The sequence below is a fragment of the Ambystoma mexicanum genome, unplaced genomic scaffold (genome assembly GCF_040938575.1).
Source record: "Ambystoma mexicanum isolate Mex_15411 unplaced genomic scaffold, UKY_AmexF1_1 Mex_scaf133, whole genome shotgun sequence".
NCBI classification, from domain to species: Eukaryota; Metazoa; Chordata; class Amphibia; order Caudata; family Ambystomatidae; genus Ambystoma; species Ambystoma mexicanum.
In genome coordinates, this window is record NW_027182362.1 from 50,985 (window position 1) to 68,871 (window position 17,887).

Sequence of the window (17,887 nt, forward strand, 5' to 3'; positions counted from 1 at the left end):
TTGATAGGACGTATGTTTTAGGCTGGATTGTGTGAGCTTCAGGCGCAAGGCATTTGATTAGTCTTTAAGCAGGTCCACTTGCAAAGCCCTTTGCACCTGTTCTCCCAGTCCCTACAAAGGGATGCAAGCAGTTGTTTCTGTAGTGTAGTGGTTAGCACGTTCGAGACCGGGCAGAAACACTCTCTGCTGGCATTTTACACAAAATCGTTTTTTTCCCCTTTTGTCACACACAAATGTAAAGTATGAACTTATTTGCGTTCCCATGGAAATAGCATATGCTCTCAAGAGCTTGAGAAATACACTGGGAAGGCAAGCATCCTCACATGTATTGTGTATATGGGGCCAATAATAAAATGCACGCGCCTTCATTTTGTGTATGTAATGTTGCAGAGCACAGAGAGGATTTCTTTTCCCTACTGCTGGGTATTTGGGTCTCTGGGATCACAGTTGGGTCCGCTCCGTCCTCTGAAATGGTGCATATTAGTTACATAGGTTAGTGTACCAAAGAAATATCACATTTTCATATACAGCTTCTTCATTTCTGTGTTCTGAGGGATTACCAGTTGTAAGAAATGCACTTGCCGGTACAGTGATTCCCTGGCTTTCTCTGGCCCGAGAAAGCTTTTCCTCTGAACTGGGAACAGAAGTTGGACTGCTTCTGCTGAACTTCCTGAAAGCATAGCTGGCGGGAGGAGGGACTTTTTGAGTGCTGGGAAAATTTGAGCTGGAAATTTGCATAGGCTGGACAGAGATTGCTTGGAGCAGCCAAAATATAATAACGGCCATGGCGCTCAAGTAAAGCAGAAAGCTTTTAGTATACACCTTTTGCACTCTTGTCAACGAAGCTGGGCTCTGTGAATGCTCACCCTACGCAAGAAAAGAGAACAGACTTTGCTGGTGACCTAAATATATCTCGCCTGATCGAGCACGATCGAGCTCTGAGTGAGCAGCTGTGCAATGGTCATCTTTACCAAAGGGGAGATGCTGCTTTTGCCAGTGTCACGCCCATGCTCTCAGGGCTGGAGGGAGGAGGGCTGCTTTTTGTTTTTACAGGCAAAAGGAAAGGCCCAGCCCTCAGAGCTTCTGCCAATGCATATCCCAGCAGGTGCAAAATAAAGTCTCTCCCCCACCTTGCCAGCTGCAGATTGATCAGAAGACTGCTAGTCTAGTGTGTTGGGCCACTCTCTCTCTTCTGTGTATCGTCCCCTCTTATTACATAAACAGCATAAGAGGAAGGAAGGAAGGAAGGAAGGAAGGAAGGAAGGAAGGAAGGAAGGAAGGAAGGAAGGAAGGAAGGAAGGAAGGAAGGAAGGAAGGAAGGAAGGAAGGAAGGAAGGAAGGAAGGAAGGAAGGAAGGAAGGAAGGAAGGAAGGAAGGAAGGAAGGAAGGAAGGAAGGAAGGAAGGAAGGAAGGAAGGAAGGAAGGAAGGAAGGAACAGTGTATCGCAAGCACCTTTCACCCTGATGTCAATGGTCCACCAACCTTCGGGATGAGGAGTAGACCTGTGAAGACGCTCAGCCTTTGCATCATTTAGGGACGAGGACGGGCTTTAGGAGCAAACGTTAGGAAGAGATACTCTTGTGCTACAATCCTCAAGAGGTACAACTGCCAAGTCAAATCCCTACATATTGTCTAGACTACTCTGCAAGTGTAGGCTCGTTGGTCTAGGGGTATGATTCTCGCTTCGGGTGCGAGAGGTCCCGGGTTCAAATCCCGGACGAGCCCATTGATTGGTGCCTGGCCCGATACTTTTTTACACATGTGTTTTTCAATTCTATAGACTCTGGACTGATGGATGGACAATGGTCGATGAACATTGGGCTTCCTAAGCCTCTTTGCGGACCGCCTCATTGCGCCATGCATTAAGGAGTCCCAAGTAGCTCTCAGTCACCTTTCTGGATTTGTTTGTTAATTCATGGCTGTCCCATACCAATGCCTAAAGAGGCCCTTACATCTTCAGACTGCACGGCCTCTCAGCTGGCACACTTGTCTGAGTGTTCATGCTTGTAACGCCGTGTGTGTGATGAGCTGCATTTGTAAAGCTTTGGGCGTGAGGCATTTGATAAGTGTTCAAACAGAGACAATTGCACTGTTACTTGACCCTATTCTCTCAACCGCCAGAGGGCATAGCATGCAGCAGTTTCTGTAGTGTAGTGGTTATCACGTTCGCCTTACACGCGAAAGGTCCCTGGTTCGAGACCGGGCAGAAACAGCAGAGGGTGGCATTTTACACTTTTCATGTTCCACCATCTCGAAGCTCAAGCCATGAACTTATTTGCAGTTGCAACGGAAGAAGCAGTTCCTCTGACACGCTTTGAAATAAATTCTGAGTAGACGAGCGCACTCACATTTGCTCCGAATATGTGATGAATTAAAATTGCATGCCTGCATATGTGCGTGCTTATGTATAGTTGGATGGAAAGCTGAGGGAGCAGTTGTGCAATGCTATTTCTTACAGAAGGGTGGCGCTGCTTTTCCCTGAGCAATGTTCATGCACCCAGGCAGATGTGATATTGGATTTTTCTTTTTTTCAAGGGCAAAAGAAAATTCCTAGCCCTCAGAGCTTCTGCCAATGCAGATCCGGTGCAAAATGAAGGCTCTCACTCGCTCACTTTGTCCACTTTCAATTGATCAGCAGACCGCGTTGGTGTTGTGCTAGATTTCTTCTTCTGTGCATCAACAGCTCTTTTATACGTACCCTTCACGGGCGAATGGAAGGGAGGGTGTGCCACCAGCTTCATTGATCCTGATGTCAATGTGCCAACACCTTCAGGACGAGAAGAAGAGCTATGAAGACAGTCAGAGCGTGCCGACTGGGGCATTCATTTGGCTCATACACCGACAAGGCTTTCAGCGGCAGGAACAAACTTCAGGAATAGGCATTCTTGGCCTCGAAGCCTAAGGGGGGTGGAAACGCTGAGTACAATTCCATCAGATGATCACAGGACCGTGGCTCGTTGGTCTAGGGGTATGATTCTCGCTTTGGGTGCGAGAGGTCCGGAGGAGCCCGATCAAGGTGGGTAACTTGAGCTCCTTTTTTTTTTTTCCAATGTTATTTTCATTGGACAGACTCTCTGGCTTTCTCGGTAAGCAGTAGTCGATGAACAATTCACTTCCTGAACCTCTTTGCCTGCCATGTCCTTGCGACAAGCACTTTGTGTTCTCTGTTAGCTCTCAGTAACATTCCTTGATTTGCTTGTGAGTTTTGGCCGTCCGATCTCAAAGTGGAAATATGTCCTTCCCTCTGTACGCTGCATAGACCCTCAACAGGCATACTTGTATATGTGCGCATGCTTGATAGGACGTATGTTTTAGGCTGGATTGTGTGAGCTTCAGGCGCAAGGCATTTGATTAGTCTTTAAGCAGGTCCACTTGCAAAGCCCTTTGCACCTGTTCTCCCAGTCCCTACAAAGGGATGCAAGCAGTTGTTTCTGTAGTGTAGTGGTTAGCACGTTCGAGACCGGGCAGAAACACTCTCTGCTGGCATTTTACACAAAATCGTTTTTTTCCCCTTTTGTCACACACAAATGTAAAGTATGAACTTATTTGCGTTCCCATGGAAATAGCATATGCTCTCAAGAGCTTGAGAAATACACTGGGAAGGCAAGCATCCTCACATGTATTGTGTATATGGGGCCAATAATAAAATGCACGCGCCTTCATTTTGTGTATGTAATGTTGCAGAGCACAGAGAGGATTTCTTTTCCCTACTGCTGGGTATTTGGGTCTCTGGGATCACAGTTGGGTCCGCTCCGTCCTCTGAAATGGTGCATATTAGTTACATAGGTTAGTGTACCAAAGAAATATCACATTTTCATATACAGCTTCTTCATTTCTGTGTTCTGAGGGATTACCAGTTGTAAGAAATGCACTTGCCGGTACAGTGATTCCCTGGCTTTCTCTGGCCCGAGAAAGCTTTTCCTCTGAACTGGGAACAGAAGTTGGACTGCTTCTGCTGAACTTCCTGAAAGCATAGCTGGCGGGAGGAGGGACTTTTTGAGTGCTGGGAAAATTTGAGCTGGAAATTTGCATAGGCTGGACAGAGATTGCTTGGAGCAGCCAAAATATAATAACGGCCATGGCGCTCAAGTAAAGCAGAAAGCTTTTAGTATACACCTTTTGCACTCTTGTCAACGAAGCTGGGCTCTGTGAATGCTCACCCTACGCAAGAAAAGAGAACAGACTTTGCTGGTGACCTAAATATATCTCGCCTGATCGAGCACGATCGAGCTCTGAGTGAGCAGCTGTGCAATGGTCATCTTTACCAAAGGGGAGATGCTGCTTTTGCCAGTGTCACGCCCATGCTCTCAGGGCTGGAGGGAGGAGGGCTGCTTTTTGTTTTTACAGGCAAAAGGAAAGGCCCAGCCCTCAGAGCTTCTGCCAATGCATATCCCAGCAGGTGCAAAATAAAGTCTCTCCCCCACCTTGCCAGCTGCAGATTGATCAGAAGACTGCTAGTCTAGTGTGTTGGGCCACTCTCTCTCTTCTGTGTATCGTCCCCTCTTATTACATAAACAGCATAAGAGGAAGGAAGGAAGGAAGGAAGGAAGGAAGGAAGGAAGGAAGGAAGGAAGGAAGGAAGGAAGGAAGGAAGGAAGGAAGGAAGGAAGGAAGGAAGGAAGGAAGGAAGGAAGGAAGGAAGGAAGGAAGGAAGGAAGGAAGGAAGGAAGGAAGGAAGGAAGGAAGGAACAGTGTATCACAAGCACCTTTCACCCTGATGTCAATGGTCCACCAACCTTCGGGATGAGGAGTAGACCTGTGAAGACGCTCAGCCTTTGCATCATTTAGGGACGAGGACGGGCTTTAGGAGCAAACGTTAGGAAGAGATACTCTTGTGCTACAATCCTCAAGAGGTACAACTGCCAAGTCAAATCCCTACATATTGTCTAGACTACTCTGCAAGTGTAGGCTCGTTGGTCTAGGGGTATGATTCTCGCTTCGGGTGCGAGAGGTCCCGGGTTCAAATCCCGGACGAGCCCATTGATTGGTGCCTGGCCCGATACTTTTTTACACATGTGTTTTTCAATTCTATAGACTCTGGACTGATGGATGGACAATGGTCGATGAACATTGGGCTTCCTAAGCCTCTTTGCGGACCGCCTCATTGCGCCATGCATTAAGGAGTCCCAAGTAGCTCTCAGTCACCTTTCTGGATTTGTTTGTTAATTCATGGCTGTCCCATACCAATGCCTAAAGAGGCCCTTACATCTTCAGACTGCACGGCCTCTCAGCTGGCACACTTGTCTGAGTGTTCATGCTTGTAACGCCGTGTGTGTGATGAGCTGCATTTGTAAAGCTTTGGGCGTGAGGCATTTGATAAGTGTTCAAACAGAGACAATTGCACTGTTACTTGACCCTATTCTCTCAACCGCCAGAGGGCATAGCATGCAGCAGTTTCTGTAGTGTAGTGGTTATCACGTTCGCCTTACACGCGAAAGGTCCCTGGTTCGAGACCGGGCAGAAACAGCAGAGGGTGGCATTTTACACTTTTCATGTTCCACCATCTCGAAGCTCAAGCCATGAACTTATTTGCAGTTGCAACGGAAGAAGCAGTTCCTCTGACACGCTTTGAAATAAATTCTGAGTAGACGAGCGCACTCACATTTGCTCCGAATATGTGATGAATTAAAATTGCATGCCTGCATATGTGCGTGCTTATGTATAGTTGGATGGAAAGCTGAGGGAGCAGTTGTGCAATGCTATTTCTTACAGAAGGGTGGCGCTGCTTTTCCCTGAGCAATGTTCATGCACCCAGGCAGATGTGATATTGGATTTTTCTTTTTTTCAAGGGCAAAAGAAAATTCCTAGCCCTCAGAGCTTCTGCCAATGCAGATCCGGTGCAAAATGAAGGCTCTCACTCGCTCACTTTGTCCACTTTCAATTGATCAGCAGACCGCGTTGGTGTTGTGCTAGATTTCTTCTTCTGTGCATCAACAGCTCTTTTATACGTACCCTTCACGGGCGAATGGAAGGGAGGGTGTGCCACCAGCTTCATTGATCCTGATGTCAATGTGCCAACACCTTCAGGACGAGAAGAAGAGCTATGAAGACAGTCAGAGCGTGCCGACTGGGGCATTCATTTGGCTCATACACCGACAAGGCTTTCAGCGGCAGGAACAAACTTCAGGAATAGGCATTCTTGGCCTCGAAGCCTAAGGGGGGTGGAAACGCTGAGTACAATTCCATCAGATGATCACAGGACCGTGGCTCGTTGGTCTAGGGGTATGATTCTCGCTTTGGGTGCGAGAGGTCCGGAGGAGCCCGATCAAGGTGGGTAACTTGAGCTCCTTTTTTTTTTTTCCAATGTTATTTTCATTGGACAGACTCTCTGGCTTTCTCGGTAAGCAGTAGTCGATGAACAATTCACTTCCTGAACCTCTTTGCCTGCCATGTCCTTGCGACAAGCACTTTGTGTTCTCTGTTAGCTCTCAGTAACATTCCTTGATTTGCTTGTGAGTTTTGGCCGTCCGATCTCAAAGTGGAAATATGTCCTTCCCTCTGTACGCTGCATAGACCCTCAACAGGCATACTTGTATATGTGCGCATGCTTGATAGGACGTATGTTTTAGGCTGGATTGTGTGAGCTTCAGGCGCAAGGCATTTGATTAGTCTTTAAGCAGGTCCACTTGCAAAGCCCTTTGCACCTGTTCTCCCAGTCCCTACAAAGGGATGCAAGCAGTTGTTTCTGTAGTGTAGTGGTTAGCACGTTCGAGACCGGGCAGAAACACTCTCTGCTGGCATTTTACACAAAATCGTTTTTTTCCCCTTTTGTCACACACAAATGTAAAGTATGAACTTATTTGCGTTCCCATGGAAATAGCATATGCTCTCAAGAGCTTGAGAAATACACTGGGAAGGCAAGCATCCTCACATGTATTGTGTATATGGGGCCAATAATAAAATGCACGCGCCTTCATTTTGTGTATGTAATGTTGCAGAGCACAGAGAGGATTTCTTTTCCCTACTGCTGGGTATTTGGGTCTCTGGGATCACAGTTGGGTCCGCTCCGTCCTCTGAAATGGTGCATATTAGTTACATAGGTTAGTGTACCAAAGAAATATCACATTTTCATATACAGCTTCTTCATTTCTGTGTTCTGAGGGATTACCAGTTGTAAGAAATGCACTTGCCGGTACAGTGATTCCCTGGCTTTCTCTGGCCCGAGAAAGCTTTTCCTCTGAACTGGGAACAGAAGTTGGACTGCTTCTGCTGAACTTCCTGAAAGCATAGCTGGCGGGAGGAGGGACTTTTTGAGTGCTGGGAAAATTTGAGCTGGAAATTTGCATAGGCTGGACAGAGATTGCTTGGAGCAGCCAAAATATAATAACGGCCATGGCGCTCAAGTAAAGCAGAAAGCTTTTAGTATACACCTTTTGCACTCTTGTCAACGAAGCTGGGCTCTGTGAATGCTCACCCTACGCAAGAAAAGAGAACAGACTTTGCTGGTGACCTAAATATATCTCGCCTGATCGAGCACGATCGAGCTCTGAGTGAGCAGCTGTGCAATGGTCATCTTTACCAAAGGGGAGATGCTGCTTTTGCCAGTGTCACGCCCATGCTCTCAGGGCTGGAGGGAGGAGGGCTGCTTTTTGTTTTTACAGGCAAAAGGAAAGGCCCAGCCCTCAGAGCTTCTGCCAATGCATATCCCAGCAGGTGCAAAATAAAGTCTCTCCCCCACCTTGCCAGCTGCAGATTGATCAGAAGACTGCTAGTCTAGTGTGTTGGGCCACTCTCTCTCTTCTGTGTATCGTCCCCTCTTATTACATAAACAGCATAAGAGGAAGGAAGGAAGGAAGGAAGGAAGGAAGGAAGGAAGGAAGGAAGGAAGGAAGGAAGGAAGGAAGGAAGGAAGGAAGGAAGGAAGGAAGGAAGGAAGGAAGGAAGGAAGGAAGGAAGGAAGGAAGGAAGGAAGGAAGGAAGGAAGGAAGGAAGGAAGGAAGGAAGGAAGGAAGGAAGGAAGGAAGGAAGGAAGGAAGGAAGGAACAGTGTATCGCAAGCACCTTTCACCCTGATGTCAATGGTCCACCAACCTTCGGGATGAGGAGTAGACCTGTGAAGACGCTCAGCCTTTGCATCATTTAGGGACGAGGACGGGCTTTAGGAGCAAACGTTAGGAAGAGATACTCTTGTGCTACAATCCTCAAGAGGTACAACTGCCAAGTCAAATCCCTACATATTGTCTAGACTACTCTGCAAGTGTAGGCTCGTTGGTCTAGGGGTATGATTCTCGCTTCGCGTGCGAGAGGTCCCGGGTTCAAATCCCGGACGAGCCCATTGATTGGTGCCTGGCCCGATACTTTTTTACACATGTGTTTTTCAATTCTATAGACTCTGGACTGATGGATGGACAATGGTCGATGAACATTGGGCTTCCTAAGCCTCTTTGCGGACCGCCTCATTGCGCCATGCATTAAGGAGTCCCAAGTAGCTCTCAGTCACCTTTCTGGATTTGTTTGTTAATTCATGGCTGTCCCATACCAATGCCTAAAGAGGCCCTTACATCTTCAGACTGCACGGCCTCTCAGCTGGCACACTTGTCTGAGTGTTCATGCTTGTAACGCCGTGTGTGTGATGAGCTGCATTTGTAAAGCTTTGGGCGTGAGGCATTTGATAAGTGTTCAAACAGAGACAATTGCACTGTTACTTGACCCTATTCTCTCAACCGCCAGAGGGCATAGCATGCAGCAGTTTCTGTAGTGTAGTGGTTATCACGTTCGCCTTACACGCGAAAGGTCCCTGGTTCGAGACCGGGCAGAAACAGCAGAGGGTGGCATTTTACACTTTTCATGTTCCACCATCTCGAAGCTCAAGCCATGAACTTATTTGCAGTTGCAACGGAAGAAGCAGTTCCTCTGACACGCTTTGAAATAAATTCTGAGTAGACGAGCGCACTCACATTTGCTCCGAATATGTGATGAATTAAAATTGCATGCCTGCATATGTGCGTGCTTATGTATAGTTGGATGGAAAGCTGAGGGAGCAGTTGTGCAATGCTATTTCTTACAGAAGGGTGGCGCTGCTTTTCCCTGAGCAATGTTCATGCACCCAGGCAGATGTGATATTGGATTTTTCTTTTTTTCAAGGGCAAAAGAAAATTCCTAGCCCTCAGAGCTTCTGCCAATGCAGATCCGGTGCAAAATGAAGGCTCTCACTCGCTCACTTTGTCCACTTTCAATTGATCAGCAGACCGCGTTGGTGTTGTGCTAGATTTCTTCTTCTGTGCATCAACAGCTCTTTTATACGTACCCTTCACGGGCGAATGGAAGGGAGGGTGTGCCACCAGCTTCATTGATCCTGATGTCAATGTGCCAACACCTTCAGGACGAGAAGAAGAGCTATGAAGACAGTCAGAGCGTGCCGACTGGGGCATTCATTTGGCTCATACACCGACAAGGCTTTCAGCGGCAGGAACAAACTTCAGGAATAGGCATTCTTGGCCTCGAAGCCTAAGGGGGGTGGAAACGCTGAGTACAATTCCGTCAGATGATCACAGGACCGTGGCTCGTTGGTCTAGGGGTATGATTCTCGCTTTGGGTGCGAGAGGTCCGGAGGAGCCCGATCAAGGTGGGTAACTTGAGCTCCTTTTTTTTTTTTCCAATGTTATTTTCATTGGACAGACTCTCTGGCTTTCTCGGTAAGCAGTAGTCGATGAACAATTCACTTCCTGAACCTCTTTGCCTGCCATGTCCTTGCGACAAGCACTTTGTGTTCTCTGTTAGCTCTCAGTAACATTCCTTGATTTGCTTGTGAGTTTTGGCCGTCCGATCTCAAAGTGGAAATATGTCCTTCCCTCTGTACGCTGCATAGACCCTCAACAGGCATACTTGTATATGTGCGCATGCTTGATAGGACGTATGTTTTAGGCTGGATTGTGTGAGCTTCAGGCGCAAGGCATTTGATTAGTCTTTAAGCAGGTCCACTTGCAAAGCCCTTTGCACCTGTTCTCCCAGTCCCTACAAAGGGATGCAAGCAGTTGTTTCTGTAGTGTAGTGGTTAGCACGTTCGAGACCGGGCAGAAACACTCTCTGCTGGCATTTTACACAAAATCGTTTTTTTCCCCTTTTGTCACACACAAATGTAAAGTATGAACTTATTTGCGTTCCCATGGAAATAGCATATGCTCTCAAGAGCTTGAGAAATACACTGGGAAGGCAAGCATCCTCACATGTATTGTGTATATGGGGCCAATAATAAAATGCACGCGCCTTCATTTTGTGTATGTAATGTTGCAGAGCACAGAGAGGATTTCTTTTCCCTACTGCTGGGTATTTGGGTCTCTGGGATCACAGTTGGGTCCGCTCCGTCCTCTGAAATGGTGCATATTAGTTACATAGGTTAGTGTACCAAAGAAATATCACATTTTCATATACAGCTTCTTCATTTCTGTGTTCTGAGGGATTACCAGTTGTAAGAAATGCACTTGCCGGTACAGTGATTCCCTGGCTTTCTCTGGCCCGAGAAAGCTTTTCCTCTGAACTGGGAACAGAAGTTGGACTGCTTCTGCTGAACTTCCTGAAAGCATAGCTGGCGGGAGGAGGGACTTTTTGAGTGCTGGGAAAATTTGAGCTGGAAATTTGCATAGGCTGGACAGAGATTGCTTGGAGCAGCCAAAATATAATAACGGCCATGGCGCTCAAGTAAAGCAGAAAGCTTTTAGTATACACCTTTTGCACTCTTGTCAACCAAGCTGGGCTCTGTGAATGCTCACCCTACGCAAGAAAAGAGAACAGACTTTGCTGGTGACCTAAATATATATCTCGCCTGATCGAGCACGATCGAGCTCTGAGTGAGCAGCTGTGCAATGGTCATCTTTACCAAAGGGGAGATGCTGCTTTTGCCAGTGTCACGCCCATGCTCTCAGGGCTGGAGGGAGGAGGGCTGCTTTTTGTTTTTACAGGCAAAAGGAAAGGCCCAGCCCTCAGAGCTTCTGCCAATGCATATCCCAGCAGGTGCAAAATAAAGTCTCTCCCCCACCTTGCCAGCTGCAGATTGATCAGAAGACTGCTAGTCTAGTGTGTTGGGCCACTCTCTCTCTTCTGTGTATCGTCCCCTCTTATTACATAAACAGCATAAGAGGAAGGAAGGAAGGAAGGAAGGAAGGAAGGAAGGAAGGAAGGAAGGAAGGAAGGAAGGAAGGAAGGAAGGAAGGAAGGAAGGAAGGAAGGAAGGAAGGAAGGAAGGAAGGAAGGAAGGAAGGAAGGAAGGAAGGAAGGAAGGAAGGAAGGAAGGAAGGAAGGAAGGAAGGAAGGAAGGAAGGAAGGGTGTATCGCAAGCACCTTTCACCCTGATGTCAATGGTCCACCAACCTTCGGGATGAGGAGTAGACCTGTGAAGACGCTCAGCCTTTGCATCATTTAGGGACGAGGACGGGCTTTAGGAGCAAATGTTAGGAAGAGATACTCTTGTGCTACAATCCTCAAGAGGTACAACTGCCAAGTCAAATCCCTACATATTGTCTAGACTACTCTGCAAGTGTAGGCTCGTTGGTCTAGGGGTATGATTCTCGCTTCGGGTGCGAGAGGTCCCGGGTTCAAATCCCGGACGAGCCCATTGATTGGTGCCTGGCCCAATACTTTTTTACACATGTGTTTTTCAATTCTATAGACTCTGGACTGATGGATGGACAATGGTCGATGAACATTGGGCTTCCTAAGCCTCTTTGCGGACCGCCTCATTGCGCCATGCATTAAGGAGTCCCAAGTAGCTCTCAGTCACCTTTCTGGATTTGTTTGTTAATTCATGGCTGTCCCATACCAATGCCTAAAGAGGCCCTTACATCTTCAGACTGCACGGCCTCTCAGCTGGCACACTTGTCTGAGTGTTCATGCTTGTAACGCCGTGTGTGTGATGAGCTGCATTTGTAAAGCTTTGGGCGTGAGGCATTTGATAAGTGTTCAAACAGAGACAATTGCACTGTTACTTGACCCTATTCTCTCAACCGCCAGAGGGCATAGCATGCAGCAGTTTCTGTAGTGTAGTGGTTATCACGTTCGCCTTACACGCGAAAGGTCCCTGGTTCGAGACCGGGCAGAAACAGCAGAGGGTGGCATTTTACACTTTTCATGTTCCACCATCTCGAAGCTCAAGCCATGAACTTATTTGCAGTTGCAACGGAAGAAGCAGTTCCTCTGACACGCTTTGAAATAAATTCTGAGTAGACGAGCGCACTCACATTTGCTCCGAATATGTGATGAATTAAAATTGCATGCCTGCATATGTGCGTGCTTATGTATAGTTGGATGGAAAGCTGAGGGAGCAGTTGTGCAATGCTATTTCTTACAGAAGGGTGGCGCTGCTTTTCCCTGAGCAATGTTCATGCACCCAGGCAGATGTGATATTGGATTTTTCTTTTTTTCAAGGGCAAAAGAAAATTCCTAGCCCTCAGAGCTTCTGCCAATGCAGATCCGGTGCAAAATGAAGGCTCTCACTCGCTCACTTTGTCCACTTTCAATTGATCAGCAGACCGCGTTGGTGTTGTGCTAGATTTCTTCTTCTGTGCATCAACAGCTCTTTTATACGTACCCTTCACGGGCGAATGGAAGGGAGGGTGTGCCACCAGCTTCATTGATCCTGATGTCAATGTGCCAACACCTTCAGGACGAGAAGAAGAGCTATGAAGACAGTCAGAGCGTGCCGACTGGGGCATTCATTTGGCTCATACACCGACAAGGCTTTCAGCGGCAGGAACAAACTTCAGGAATAGGCATTCTTGGCCTCGAAGCCTAAGGGGGGTGGAAACGCTGAGTACAATTCCATCAGATGATCACAGGACCGTGGCTCGTTGGTCTAGGGGTATGATTCTCGCTTTGGGTGCGAGAGGTCCGGAGGAGCCCGATCAAGGTGGGTAACTTGAGCTCCTTTTTTTTTTTTCCAATGTTATTTTCATTGGACAGACTCTCTGGCTTTCTCGGTAAGCAGTAGTCGATGAACAATTCACTTCCTGAACCTCTTTGCCTGCCATGTCCTTGCGACAAGCACTTTGTGTTCTCTGTTAGCTCTCAGTAACATTCCTTGATTTGCTTGTGAGTTTTGGCCGTCCGATCTCAAAGTGGAAATATGTCCTTCCCTCTGTACGCTGCATAGACCCTCAACAGGCATACTTGTATATGTGCGCATGCTTGATAGGACGTATGTTTTAGGCTGGATTGTGTGAGCTTCAGGCGCAAGGCATTTGATTAGTCTTTAAGCAGGTCCACTTGCAAAGCCCTTTGCACCTGTTCTCCCAGTCCCTACAAAGGGATGCAAGCAGTTGTTTCTGTAGTGTAGTGGTTAGCACGTTCGAGACCGGGCAGAAACACTCTCTGCTGGCATTTTACACAAAATCGTTTTTTTCCCCTTTTGTCACACACAAATGTAAAGTATGAACTTATTTGCGTTCCCATGGAAATAGCATATGCTCTCAAGAGCTTGAGAAATACACTGGGAAGGCAAGCATCCTCACATGTATTGTGTATATGGGGCCAATAATAAAATGCACGCGCCTTCATTTTGTGTATGTAATGTTGCAGAGCACAGAGAGGATTTCTTTTCCCTACTGCTGGGTATTTGGGTCTCTGGGATCACAGTTGGGTCCGCTCCGTCCTCTGAAATGGTGCATATTAGTTACATAGGTTAGTGTACCAAAGAAATATCACATTTTCATATACAGCTTCTTCATTTCTGTGTTCTGAGGGATTACCAGTTGTAAGAAATGCACTTGCCGGTACAGTGATTCCCTGGCTTTCTCTGGCCCGAGAAAGCTTTTCCTCTGAACTGGGAACAGAAGTTGGACTGCTTCTGCTGAACTTCCTGAAAGCATAGCTGGCGGGAGGAGGGACTTTTTGAGTGCTGGGAAAATTTGAGCTGGAAATTTGCATAGGCTGGACAGAGATTGCTTGGAGCAGCCAAAATATAATAACGGCCATGGCGCTCAAGTAAAGCAGAAAGCTTTTAGTATACACCTTTTGCACTCTTGTCAACGAAGCTGGGCTCTGTGAATGCTCACCCTACGCAAGAAAAGAGAACAGACTTTGCTGGTGACCTAAATATATCTCGCCTGATCGAGCACGATCGAGCTCTGAGTGAGCAGCTGTGCAATGGTCATCTTTACCAAAGGGGAGATGCTGCTTTTGCCAGTGTCACGCCCAAGCTCTCAGGGCTGGAGGGAGGAGGGCTGCTTTTTGTTTTTACAGGCAAAAGGAAAGGCCCAGCCCTCAGAGCTTCTGCCAATGCATATCCCAGCAGGTGCAAAATAAAGTCTCTCCCCCACCTTGCCAGCTGCAGATTGATCAGAAGACTGCTAGTCTAGTGTGTTGGGCCACTCTCTCTCTTCTGTGTATCGTCCCCTCTTATTACATAAACAGCATAAGAGGAAGGAAGGAAGGAAGGAAGGAAGGAAGGAAGGAAGGAAGGAAGGAAGGAAGGAAGGAAGGAAGGAAGGAAGGAAGGAAGGAAGGAAGGAAGGAAGGAAGGAAGGAAGGAAGGAAGGAAGGAAGGAAGGAAGGAAGGAAGGAAGGAAGGAAGGAAGGAAGGAAGGAAGGAAGGAAGGAAGGAAGGAAGGAAGGAAGGAAGGAACAGTGTATCGCAAGCACCTTTCACCCTGATGTCAATGGTCCACCAACCTTCGGGATGAGGAGTAGACCTGTGAAGACGCTCAGCCTTTGCATCATTTAGGGACGAGGACGGGCTTTAGGAGCAAACGTTAGGAAGAGATACTCTTGTGCTACAATCCTCAAGAGGTACAACTGCCAAGTCAAATCCCTACATATTGTCTAGACTACTCTGCAAGTGTAGGCTCGTTGGTCTAGGGGTATGATTCTCGCTTCGGGTGCGAGAGGTCCCGGGTTCAAATCCCGGACGAGCCCATTGATTGGTGCCTGGCCCGATACTTTTTTACACATGTGTTTTTCAATTCTATAGACTCTGGACTGATGGATGGACAATGGTCGATGAACATTGGGCTTCCTAAGCCTCTTTGCGGACCGCCTCATTGCGCCATGCATTAAGGAGTCCCAAGTAGCTCTCAGTCACCTTTCTGGATTTGTTTGTTAATTCATGGCTGTCCCATACCAATGCCTAAAGAGGCCCTTACATCTTCAGACTGCACGGCCTCTCAGCTGGCACACTTGTCTGAGTGTTCATGCTTGTAACGCCGTGTGTGTGATGAGCTGCATTTGTAAAGCTTTGGGCGTGAGGCATTTGATAAGTGTTCAAACAGAGACAATTGCACTGTTACTTGACCCTATTCTCTCAACCGCCAGAGGGCATAGCATGCAGCAGTTTCTGTAGTGTAGTGGTTATCACGTTCGCCTTACACGCGAAAGGTCCCTGGTTCGAGACCGGGCAGAAACAGCAGAGGGTGGCATTTTACACTTTTCATGTTCCACCATCTCGAAGCTCAAGCCATGAACTTATTTGCAGTTGCAACGGAAGAAGCAGTTCCTCTGACACGCTTTGAAATAAATTCTGAGTAGACGAGCGCACTCACATTTGCTCCGAATATGTGATGAATTAAAATTGCATGCCTGCATATGTGCGTGCTTATGTATAGTTGGATGGAAAGCTGAGGGAGCAGTTGTGCAATGCTATTTCTTACAGAAGGGTGGCGCTGCTTTTCCCTGAGCAATGTTCATGCACCCAGGCAGATGTGATATTGGATTTTTCTTTTTTTCAAGGGCAAAAGAAAATTCCTAGCCCTCAGAGCTTCTGCCAATGCAGATCCGGTGCAAAATGAAGGCTCTCACTCGCTCACTTTGTCCACTTTCAATTGATCAGCAGACCGCGTTGGTGTTGTGCTAGATTTCTTCTTCTGTGCATCAACAGCTCTTTTATACGTACCCTTCACGGGCGAATGGAAGGGAGGGTGTGCCACCAGCTTCATTGATCCTGATGTCAATGTGCCAACACCTTCAGGACGAGAAGAAGAGCTATGAAGACAGTCAGAGCGTGCCGACTGGGGCATTCATTTGGCTCATACACCGACAAGGCTTTCAGCGGCAGGAACAAACTTCAGGAATAGGCATTCTTGGCCTCGAAGCCTAAGGGGGGTGGAAACGCTGAGTACAATTCCGTCAGATGATCACAGGACCGTGGCTCGTTGGTCTAGGGGTATGATTCTCGCTTTGGGTGCGAGAGGTCCGGAGGAGCCCGATCAAGGTGGGTAACTTGAGCTCCTTTTTTTTTTTTCCAATGTTATTTTCATTGGACAGACTCTCTGGCTTTCTCGGTAAGCAGTAGTCGATGAACAATTCACTTCCTGAACCTCTTTGCCTGCCATGTCCTTGCGACAAGCACTTTGTGTTCTCTGTTAGCTCTCAGTAACATTCCTTGATTTGCTTGTGAGTTTTGGCCGTCCGATCTCAAAGTGGAAATATGTCCTTCCCTCTGTACGCTGCATAGACCCTCAACAGGCATACTTGTATATGTGCGCATGCTTGATAGGACGTATGTTTTAGGCTGGATTGTGTGAGCTTCAGGCGCAAGGCATTTGATTAGTCTTTAAGCAGGTCCACTTGCAAAGCCCTTTGCACCTGTTCTCCCAGTCCCTACAAAGGGATGCAAGCAGTTGTTTCTGTAGTGTAGTGGTTAGCACGTTCGAGACCGGGCAGAAACACTCTCTGCTGGCATTTTACACAAAATCGTTTTTTTCCCCTTTTGTCACACACAAATGTAAAGTATGAACTTATTTGCGTTCCCATGGAAATAGCATATGCTCTCAAGAGCTTGAGAAATACACTGGGAAGGCAAGCATCCTCACATGTATTGTGTATATGGGGCCAATAATAAAATGCACGCGCCTTCATTTTGTGTATGTAATGTTGCAGAGCACAGAGAGGATTTCTTTTCCCTACTGCTGGGTATTTGGGTCTCTGGGATCACAGTTGGGTCCGCTCCGTCCTCTGAAATGGTGCATATTAGTTACATAGGTTAGTGTACCAAAGAAATATCACATTTTCATATACAGCTTCTTCATTTCTGTGTTCTGAGGGATTACCAGTTGTAAGAAATGCACTTGCCGGTACAGTGATTCCCTGGCTTTCTCTGGCCCGAGAAAGCTTTTCCTCTGAACTGGGAACAGAAGTTGGACTGCTTCTGCTGAACTTCCTGAAAGCATAGCTGGCGGGAGGAGGGACTTTTTGAGTGCTGGGAAAATTTGAGCTGGAAATTTGCATAGGCTGGACAGAGATTGCTTGGAGCAGCCAAAATATAATAACGGCCATGGCGCTCAAGTAAAGCAGAAAGCTTTTAGTATACACCTTTTGCACTCTTGTCAACGAAGCTGGGCTCTGTGAATGCTCACCCTACGCAAGAAAAGAGAACAGACTTTGCTGGTGACCTAAATATATATCTTGCCTGATCGAGCACGATCGAGCTCTGAGTGAGCAGCTGTGCAATGGTCATCTTTACCAAAGGGGAGATGCTGCTTTTGCCAGTGTCACGCCCATGCTCTCAGGGCTGGAGGGAGGAGGGCTGCTTTTTGTTTTTACAGGCAAAAGGAAAGGCCCAGCCCTCAGAGCTTCTGCCAATGCATATCCCAGCAGGTGCAAAATAAAGTCTCTCCCCCACCTTGCCAGCTGCAGATTGATCAGAAGACTGCTAGTCTAGTGTGTTGGGCCACGCTCTCTCTTCTGTGTATCGTCCCCTCTTATTACATAAACAGCATAAGAGGAAGGAAGGAAGGAAGGAAGGAAGGAAGGAAGGAAGGAAGGAAGGAAGGAAGGAAGGAAGGAAGGAAGGAAGGAAGGAAGGAAGGAAGGAAGGAAGGAAGGAAGGAAGGAAGGAAGGAAGGAAGGAAGGAAGGAAGGAAGGAAGGAAGGAAGGAAGGAACAGTCTATCGCAAGCACCTTTCACCCTGATGTCAATGGTCCACCAACCTTCGGGATGAGGAGTAGACCTGTGAAGACGCTCA

The 17,887-nt window shown here is 47.4% G+C and overlaps 10 non-coding genes across 10 annotated transcripts; all 10 read left to right on the forward strand.

Moving 5' to 3' along the window:
• The first annotated feature begins 1,653 nt into the window (after positions 1–1,653).
• Positions 1,654–1,725, forward strand: TRNAP-CGG (transfer RNA proline (anticodon CGG)). Its single transcript has one exon. It is a non-coding gene; the product is annotated as a tRNA-Pro (tRNA).
• Positions 1,726–2,139: 414 nt separating this feature from the next.
• Positions 2,140–2,212, forward strand: TRNAV-UAC (transfer RNA valine (anticodon UAC)). The gene has a single exon. It is a non-coding gene; the product is annotated as a tRNA-Val (tRNA).
• A 2,695-nt stretch (positions 2,213–4,907) lies between these two features.
• On the forward strand, positions 4,908–4,979 carry TRNAP-CGG (transfer RNA proline (anticodon CGG)). Its single transcript has one exon. It is a non-coding gene; the product is annotated as a tRNA-Pro (tRNA).
• Positions 4,980–5,393: 414 nt separating this feature from the next.
• TRNAV-UAC (transfer RNA valine (anticodon UAC)) lies at positions 5,394–5,466 on the forward strand. Its single transcript has one exon. It is a non-coding gene; the product is annotated as a tRNA-Val (tRNA).
• Positions 5,467–8,201: 2,735 nt separating this feature from the next.
• Positions 8,202–8,273, forward strand: TRNAA-CGC (transfer RNA alanine (anticodon CGC)). Its single transcript has one exon. It is a non-coding gene; the product is annotated as a tRNA-Ala (tRNA).
• Positions 8,274–8,687: 414 nt separating this feature from the next.
• Positions 8,688–8,760, forward strand: TRNAV-UAC (transfer RNA valine (anticodon UAC)). The gene has a single exon. It is a non-coding gene; the product is annotated as a tRNA-Val (tRNA).
• A 2,717-nt stretch (positions 8,761–11,477) lies between these two features.
• Positions 11,478–11,549, forward strand: TRNAP-CGG (transfer RNA proline (anticodon CGG)). The gene has a single exon. It is a non-coding gene; the product is annotated as a tRNA-Pro (tRNA).
• Positions 11,550–11,963: 414 nt separating this feature from the next.
• Positions 11,964–12,036, forward strand: TRNAV-UAC (transfer RNA valine (anticodon UAC)). The gene has a single exon. It is a non-coding gene; the product is annotated as a tRNA-Val (tRNA).
• Positions 12,037–14,771: 2,735 nt separating this feature from the next.
• TRNAP-CGG (transfer RNA proline (anticodon CGG)) lies at positions 14,772–14,843 on the forward strand. Its single transcript has one exon. It is a non-coding gene; the product is annotated as a tRNA-Pro (tRNA).
• A 414-nt stretch (positions 14,844–15,257) lies between these two features.
• On the forward strand, positions 15,258–15,330 carry TRNAV-UAC (transfer RNA valine (anticodon UAC)). Its single transcript has one exon. It is a non-coding gene; the product is annotated as a tRNA-Val (tRNA).
• Positions 15,331–17,887: the final 2,557 nt, after the last annotated feature.